Genomic DNA, 9,280 nt, shown 5'->3' with positions numbered 1-9,280 from the left:
AATACATTTTCCAAAAAATTGGTCCAAATGGACCCGAGGACAGTCAGACCCGACCCATGCCGGTTCGGATCCGAGAGACCCGTTCAGATCCGAGAGTAGAAAGAGAGAAAGAAACCTTCGACTGGGCACTGCCAGCATCCTTAAAAAAAGCCTATGACAAATTACTAAAAAAAACTATTTAAATATCCTGACCTAGTGAGAGTATACATGGCGGAGGCTCAATCAAGCTAGTCGTCTTGACTACTTTCTTATGTCATTCTCGCTGGCACCAAAAGTTAAAGTGTTGACAGGGGAAAGAATGCGGCCGGATCATCAAATGTGACCAACCGTCTCGATTCGGTCTCATGTAGCAAAATTTGAAATGGTGTTTTTTACATTGGATAAAAGTAGCGACTCAGAGCTACAAAATGATATATCATACACTACAGTTGAGGAACAATGGGAAAGTAATTCTGCTTTCTCACTTTTGAGAAAATGGCTCTTGAATGTTTTGGTACCAGCATCATTCACTCCCTTTTAAGCTTTATCCCCACCCATCTCTATAAGGATTCACATGTGTATTAAACAACCAAAGATTTCAAGACTAAAGGCTGGTTTATACTAGGGGTGTGTTCGTAAATTTAATCTGGAGTGCCAGAGTGTGCTCTGGGTGTTCATAAACTCAGAGCGTTGTCAGATTGGCCGTTTGTAAAATCCGAGTGTTTCACTCTTGGAGCGTTCAGAGCGCACACTGGATGCTCTGGCCGAAAAGTAAGGTTGATCCAAGCGTTCTGTCCTAACAACAGCAGTCAAGCACCCAAGTTAACTGGCTAACGTTGGCTAGCTTGCCTGCTACTTCCAGAAACAACTGAGAGAACAGCTCCCTCTGACCATTTTACTCGCCCTAGCAGAGCTGGTTAGGCAGTTTTTATGTTATGCAGAGCGTTGGTGACTGCAACTGTGCTGCTGGCAACAATTTAATTACGCTTTTATGCCAACTTTTACTGACACCGGCCATATTCAACGGTTGTTGAGCGTTCGTAAATTGGTCAGTTATTCTGCGCTCTGGCACACTCAGACGAGAGTGCTCTGAAATCGGAGTAGATAGCCAGAGCGGATTTACCAGCTACGTCTATCGACAGTTGTCGCAGTGACATCATAAACATTCTATTGAAATAGTTACTTGCATAGTGGAGTCTTTTGTTTAGACATGTAGCTAGCTAGCTAAACAATAAACCATAATCCCAACTCATAATGTTACTACCCTGCATGAATCTGCAGGTAGCTAACCAACCAGGTTCAATGTTTTCTAGCTAACATTAGGCTATAACAAGCAATGCAAATGGCCCTGAGATACGAATAATATTACTACACAGATCATACGTTAGCTAGCTAGCCAGCTAACATTAACTAGCTAGCTAACAGTACACTTTAACGTGAAATGAAAACAAATTTTACAACAAATATTATGGTTAAACTAAAGTACATTATGTGACTAGTTTCAGGAAACTAGGCGTATGTCACACGTCACTACTTCACAGGAGAGGCATTTCAACGTAAACATAATTATTTTATCAAAATGTGTTTTTTGGCAGAAATGCCTTCTGGAACATGTCAACTTTAATGTGCCTTAATAACAAACTTGTATTCCATCCGTAAATACGATTCTAGTTGGTTTAGTCTTCCAGCTAGCCATGATTGGCTGAAATAATGGATGGGCTGGACATGCTGGGAGATGAATTTGGATTGGTCTGCCATGTAGCATGCTTCTGTCTATAACGTGAGCTGATCAGTATGTGTTGATAGTCCTTTCTACCACACCGTTTTTGAAAGATATAACGTTAGCCATCGAAAACTACAAAAGTGTTCTACTTTTCTCAACAACATTGATGCCCTGAATTTAGCAGGCGCTGTCAACAGATCAGTTGGAAAAGTGATGGGCTACTTTATGCACATGTCACAGTTAGTGTGAACCGGAGTGACTTGACACAACACTGGCCAAACAAGATGTGGCTACAAACAAAACAGAGTTAAATGGTTCCAGTCTGCTGTGAATAATTCCTCCATGTATATGGGTAAAAGTTTAGCTACATTTTCAGATATTCTAAGTCATTTTCATTGCAAGTTAAAGCGTACTGTTAGCTAGCTAGCGAAAGTTAGCTTGCTGGCTCACTGGTTAATGTTACGTGTATGATCTGTGTAGTAATATTATTAAAATCAGAAAACGATTTGCATTGCTAGTTACAGTATAGCCTAATGTTATCTAGCTAACATTGAACCTGGTTGGTTAGCTTTAGCTACCTGCAGATTCATACTACAGCTATGACAATGTTTGTATTGGTAGTAGTATGAGTTGGGATTATGCCGGTTCTATGACAATCCGTTTGTACTGTAGCTATGGGTTGCGAATATGGTTAATTGTTTAGCTAGCTAGCTAGCTACATGTCTAAACAAAAGACTCCACTTTGCCAGATGATTACATGACCCATCAAGTAAGTGTGTCTGGGGGTGATTACGGCCACCTATTGTATTTCATGAACATGTGTACATGTCTAGACAATAGTGACCCATCCACTTACAGTGCCTTGCAAAATTATTCATCCCCCTTGGCATTTTTCCTATTTTTTTTGCATTACAACCTGTAATTTAAATTGATTTTTATTTGGATTTCATGTAATGGACATACACAAAATAGTCCAAATTGGTGAAGTGAAATGAAAAAAATTACTTGTTTCAAAACATTAAAAAAAAATTATAACGGAAAAGTGGTGTGTTGCAACCAATGTATTCACCCCCTTTGCTATGACGCCCCTAAATAAGATATGATGCAACCAATTACCTTCAGAAGTCACATAATTAGTTAAATAAAGTCCACCTGTGTGCAATCTAAGTGTCACATGATCTGTCACGTGATCTCAGTATACATACACCTGTTCTGATAGGTCCCAGAGTCTGCAACACCACTAGCAAGGGGCACCACCAAGCAAGCGGCACCATGAAGACTAAGGAGCTCTCCAAACTGGTCAGGGACAAAGTTGTGGAGAAGTACAGATCAGGGTTGGGTTATAAAAAAATATCTGGACACTTTCTGTTTTTGATATTATCCTGTGCTTGTGAAAAATAAATTTAGATTTGATTTGATATAGTGTGTGTTTACCAGAGACAGTAATATGAAGAACAACCAGATCTTCACCAAAGTCAGATTAGGATATAGGCCAAAGACTAGATAAAGTGTATTTTTACCTGGAGTGTTTCCTTATTGTAGGCTACTGCTTTTACCACTTTTAGTCTTTAGTCACTCTGTTTAGCACATGGCCTCACATGTGAATCCTTAAAGAGATGGGTGGGGCTAAGGCTTAAGAGGGTGTGAAAGATGCTGAATGGCTGTTGACAAAGAGGAGTGGTAGGTGTACCAAAACATTGAAGGGCCATTTTCTCAAAAGTGGGGTTACAAGTTTATCAACAGAATTACTTTCCCATTGTTCCTCAACTGCAGTGTATGATATAACATTTTCTAGCTCTGAGTCTCTACTTTTATCCAATGTAAAAAACAACATTTCAAATGTTGCTACATAAGACCGAATCGAGGCGGTCGGTCACATATACTAATGGATAAAAAAATATATATATTCTAGATCATTTTGTATCTTTTTATATAATCTTTGTAAATTATATCATAAATAGGACTGGTGGAGTTATGTCACACATGCAGCTAACAAAAATATATGGAAATGTTTGCTTTACTCAAAATTACAACCAATTAATTGCAGAATTACCGCAAAAATTGAAGAGGCAAGTGGAAGGTGGAGAAAGTAAGGAACTTGTCTGTCGGCCCTGCATTAAAGACCTAAATTGGTTAAAGAAAATTGTGATAAATAAACAATTATACCAGTTTCATTTCAGGACCAAAAAAATGACAGCTGTGCCATACAGATTGCAAAATAATTGGGAAGAGATTTTCAATGTACTGATTCCATGGCACATGGGTTATGAACTGATACGCAAAATGACGCTGGATTCAAAACTTAAAGTTTTTCCATTTAAATTATATTACAGAATCCTTGCAACCAATAGAATGTTATATATATGGGGGATACAACCATCCCAGCTCTGCAGATTTTGCTGTGAAGAGACAGAATCATTAGATCATTAGTTTTGGTACTGTCCATATGTAGCTTGGTTTTGGTCACAGCTTCAGGAATGGCTGAAGGATTGCAACATTTACCTGGAGCTAACTCTGCAAATAGTACTGCTGGGTGATTTAAAAAGTCATAGTCAATTGATCAATAATATAATAATACTTTTAGAAGAAAATACATATGTTGAAACTATGAAAATAGAAAGGTTCTGAACTTTTGTGAAACATCACAGAACAGTTGAAAAATATATGGCAAATATAAATCAAAACTGGATGGTGTTCAGAGATAGATGGGAGGGGTTGAGTGGAGCTGAAGGATGGGACAAAAAAAAGATAACTAATGTTAAATATACTGTGTTCTTAAAAAGTACAGTGCATTCGGAAATTATTCAGACACCTTTACTTTTTCCACATTTTGTGACGTTGCAGCCTTATTCTAACATTGATTAAATAAAACATTTTCCTCATCAATCTACACACAATACCCCATAATGACAAAGAGAAAACAAGTTTTTTGACATTTTTGCACATTTATTAAAAACAGAAAACAGAAATACCTTAATTACAGAAGTGTTCAGACCCTTTGCTATGAGACTCGAAATTGAGCTCAGGTGCATCCTGTTTCCATTGAACATCCTTGAGATGTTTCTGCAACTTGATTGGCGTCCACCTGTGGTAAATTCAATTGATTGGACATGATTTGGAAAGGCACACACCAGTCTATATAAGGTCCCACAGTTGACAGCGCATTTCAGAGCCAACACCAAGCCATGAGTTCGAAGGAATTGTCCGTAGCACTCTGAGGCAGGATTGAGTCGAGCACAGATCTGGGGAAGAGTACCAAAAAATGTTTGCAGCATTGAAGGTCCCCAAGAACACAGTGGCCTCCATCATTCTTAAATGGAAGAAGTTTGGAACCACCAAAATTCTTCTTAGAGCTGGCCTCCCGGCCAAACTGAGTAATCGGGGGAGAAAGGCCTTGGTCAGGGAGGTGACCAAGAACCCGATGGTCACTCTGACACCGCTCCTGAGTTCCGCTGGGGAGATGGGAGAACCTTCCAGAAGGACAACCATCTCTACAGCACTCCACCAATCAGGCCTTTATGGTAGAGTGGCCAGACTCTGCCACTTGGAGTTTGCCAAAAGGCACCTAAAGGACTCTCAGACCATGAGAAACAAGATTCTCTGGTCTGATGAAACCAATATTGAACTCTTTGGCCTGAATGCCAAGCGTCACGTCTGGAGGAAACCTGGCACCATCCCTACGGTGAAGCATGATGGTGGCAGCATCATGCTGTGGGGATGTTTTTCAGCGGCATGGACTGGGATCAAGTCAGGATTGAGGGAAAGATGAACGGAGCAAAGTGTAGAGAGATCCTTGATAAAAACCTGCTCCAGAGCGCTCACGACCTCAGACTGTGGCGAAGGCTCACCTTCCAACAGGACAACAACCCTAAGCACACAGCCAAGACAACGCAGGAGTGGCTTTGGGACAAGTCTCTGAATGTCTTTGAGTGGCCCAGCCTGAGCCCGAACTTGAACCCGATCGAACATCTCTGGAGAGACCTGAAAATAGCTGTGCAGCGACGCTCCCCATTCATCCTGAAAGAGCTTGAGAGGATCTGCAGAGAAGAATGGGAGAAACTCCCCAAATAGAGGTGTGCCAAGTTTGTAGCATCATACCCAAGAAGACTCGAGGCTGTAATCGCTGCCAAAGGTGCTTCAACAAAGTACTAAAGGGTCTGAATACTTATGTAATTGTGATATTTCAGCTTTTATTTTATTTTATACACAACACTTCTAAAAATGTGTTTTGGCTTTGTCATTATGGGGTATTGTGTGTAGATTGATGAGGGAAAAAAAACTATTTAATCAATTCTAGAATAAGGCTGCAACGTAACAAAATGTGGACAAAGTGAATACTTTCCGAATGCACTGTACACATACACACACACTTTTACACTCATCATATGTTGCTGCTACTCTGTTCTTTGTTTTACTCTTATTATCTATCCTGATGCCTAGTCACTTTACCCTGCCTTCATGTACCTACCTCAAAAACCTTGTACCCCTGAATATTGATCTGGTACTGGTACTCCCTGTATATAGCTCCGTTCTTGTGTATTGTATTCTTCTTGCGTTACTATTTTTCTTTTGATTATTTTTCAACTCTGCATCGTTGGGAAGGGCTTGTAAACAAGCATTTCATGGTAATGTCTACACCCGTTGTTTTCGGCGCATGTGACAAATACAAATTTGATTAGATTTTGAGGTTTGAAATGAATTTATTGTGTTAGATGTTTCACAATGCTTGTATCTAAACCAAAGTAATCTTGTTCTATACATCAGTTGAGGTCTCTATAAGCTTCCTAAGCCTAGCATGAAAGTGCATCCTTGTAGCTGTGTGGGAAAATATAGTCAAAATGTTTGCCTTGGGTTAAGTTGAGGCAATGGCCATGGGGCAAGTTGAGCAAATGTAAGTGTTTTCTTCCCAGGAATAATGCAAGGCATTATCACTGGGATATGAAGTAACAACAGGGCCTGGCCTATGTTAAAAAGTACAACGTTATTGTTAGGTGTTAAGCCTGTGTTAAAAGATGCTTAAAATTATTAAAAGACAAAAAGCGATTGTGATTGTGTTTATAAAAAGGAAATAAAGATAGAAATGATTCTAAAAAGGTAGTGGTAATATATTAATTCAATATAGAAATGTGTAGGCGGCTTAACTTACCCTGTCCCGCAGTTTAACTTATCCCATACCCAGGGTAAGTTGTGCCAAGAGACCACTTTTTTTTGGACAAGCTATATTTTCTTGAATTCTGATTAGTTCCAAGGATACACAACATCCTGAAACATACGTAGATATCTTTGTTAGAAAGAGTACTATATTATTTCCAACAAAGATACTTTCACTTGATGGAGTGATGCTGAATGTACAAAATTGCTCACCTTACCCCACTCTCCCGTACCCATAATGCAAAGAGTATGTGCTGATGAAAAATACTTTTCGATTGTTTTGTCTTAAACAAGTAAAAGCTCCTCGTCTCTCTCTCGCTTGCTCACACACATGCACCCCATCCCCAACCCACATACAGTTATCCAGTGACATTCACTGCCAATAAGGACATGAATTCAGCTGTTGATTTTCTCCTAAATGTTTGATATGTAAAAGTGTAAAAGGTCAGGCCCCTATCCCCCTCTGTTGACAGTACGGTGATGTACTCATTATTGTGTGTGTGTGCAGTAGATGGGGCAGATTGTCTGAATGTAAACCTGTCACTTATAAGTGACTATCAGACTATCACTACGGTCGCCATCCAACCCCACAGACAGACTGTCAGACAGACTGACAGTGTTTAGCACAAAAAGCAGCTGTCAACGTAGCTGTCGGAAAAAAACAGTTTAAGACAACAAAATAAATTAGGGGGGTAAACAACAAAGATGGATGGTGTGTTTTGGAAGATGGGATTAAATGGGTGAAAATCTGGTAGGGATGTGAGTCAAGAATAAATTATTTGTTTTCTTGGTTGGTGTGGGTCTAAGCCTGATTACAGTGCTTCAGAAAGTATTCATACCCCTTGACTTATTCCACATTTTGTTGTGTTACAGCCTGAATTCAAAATTGATTAAATATATGTTTTTTTCTGACCTATCTACACACAATACCCCATAATGACAAAGTGAAAACATGTTTTTATATATTTTTGCAAATGTATTGAAAATGAAATACAGAAATATCTCATTTACATAAGTATTCACACCCCTGAGTGTATTAGGTTCTTGTCCTGCTGAAAGGTGAATTAATCTCCCAGTGTCTGGTGGAAAGTAGACTGAACCAGGTTTTCATCTAGGATTTTGCCTGTGCTTAGCTCCATTCTGTTTCTTTTTAATCCTGAAAACTCCCCAGTCCTTAATGATTACAAGCATACCCATATCATGATGCATCCACCACCATGCTTGAAAATATGGAGAGTGGTACTCAGTAATGTGTTGTATTGGATTTACCCCAAACATAATACTTTGTATTCAGGACAAAAAGTTAATTGCTTTGCCACATTATTTGCAGTATTACGTTAGTGCCTTGTTTTGGAATATTTGTATTCTATACAGGCTTCCTTCTTTTCACTCTGTCAATTAAGTTAGTAGTGTGGAGTATCTACAATGTTGTTGATCCATCCTCAGTTTTCTCCTATCCCAGTCATTAAACTCTGTAACTGTTTTAAAGTCACCATTGGTCTCATTGTTAAATCCCTGAGGGATATTCAATGTCTTCTTTTTTTACCCATCTACCAATAGGTGCCCTTCTTTGTGAGACATTGGAAAACCTCCCTGGTCTTTGTAGTTGAATCTGTGTTTGAAATTCACTGCTCGACTGAGGGATCTTACACATAATTGTATGTGTGGGGTACATATACTGTATGAGGTAGTCATCATTCAACAAGCATGTTAAACACTATTATTGCACACAGAGTCCATGAAACATATAATGTGACTTGTTAAGCAAGGTTTTACTCCTGAACTTATTTAGGCATGCCATAACAAAGGGGTTGAAAACTTATTGACTCAAGACATTTCAGCTTTCCATTTTTAATTAATTTGTAAAAATGTCTAAAAACCAAATTCCACTTTGACATTATTGGGTATTGTGTGTAGGCCAGTGACAAAAAAATCTAAATTTTATCCGTTTTAAATTCAGGCTGTAACACAACAAAATGTGGAAAAAGTCAAGGGGTGTGAATACTTTCTGAAGGCAGTGTATGTACTGTATGTATGTATGATTAGTTTAGAAATTATATATTGAATCAATCATGTTTTAGTATGGTTCATTAAGTACAGTGTATGCCTAATAATTCAGATAATGTTTTTTTAATTTTTTTATTCATTATACATTTAAATCTGCAGTTAAAAAACCCAAATAAGCATGACATAAATGGTTATGACAAACAATCATAACAGAGATCATGTGATAACTAATCTAAGCCTCACTGTGAAGCAAGATTCAGTTAAAATGTGTGATGAAATGTAAATCCCCCAAATGCTATCTCACAATCTGTAATCACCTGCTGTCCCATTCTTTTTTTATTTTTTGAAAATGTGCAGGTGTTTGCCATTCTTTGAAACATCAACGGCCAGTTATTATGGTGTCTACGCCTGCCTAAATGT

This window comes from Coregonus clupeaformis, chromosome 20 (genome assembly GCF_020615455.1).
Source record: "Coregonus clupeaformis isolate EN_2021a chromosome 20, ASM2061545v1, whole genome shotgun sequence".
In the NCBI taxonomy this organism is placed as follows: domain Eukaryota; kingdom Metazoa; phylum Chordata; class Actinopteri; order Salmoniformes; family Salmonidae; genus Coregonus; species Coregonus clupeaformis.
The sequence above is the reverse complement of the archived record's forward strand: the minus strand, read 5'-3'. Positions refer to the sequence as shown.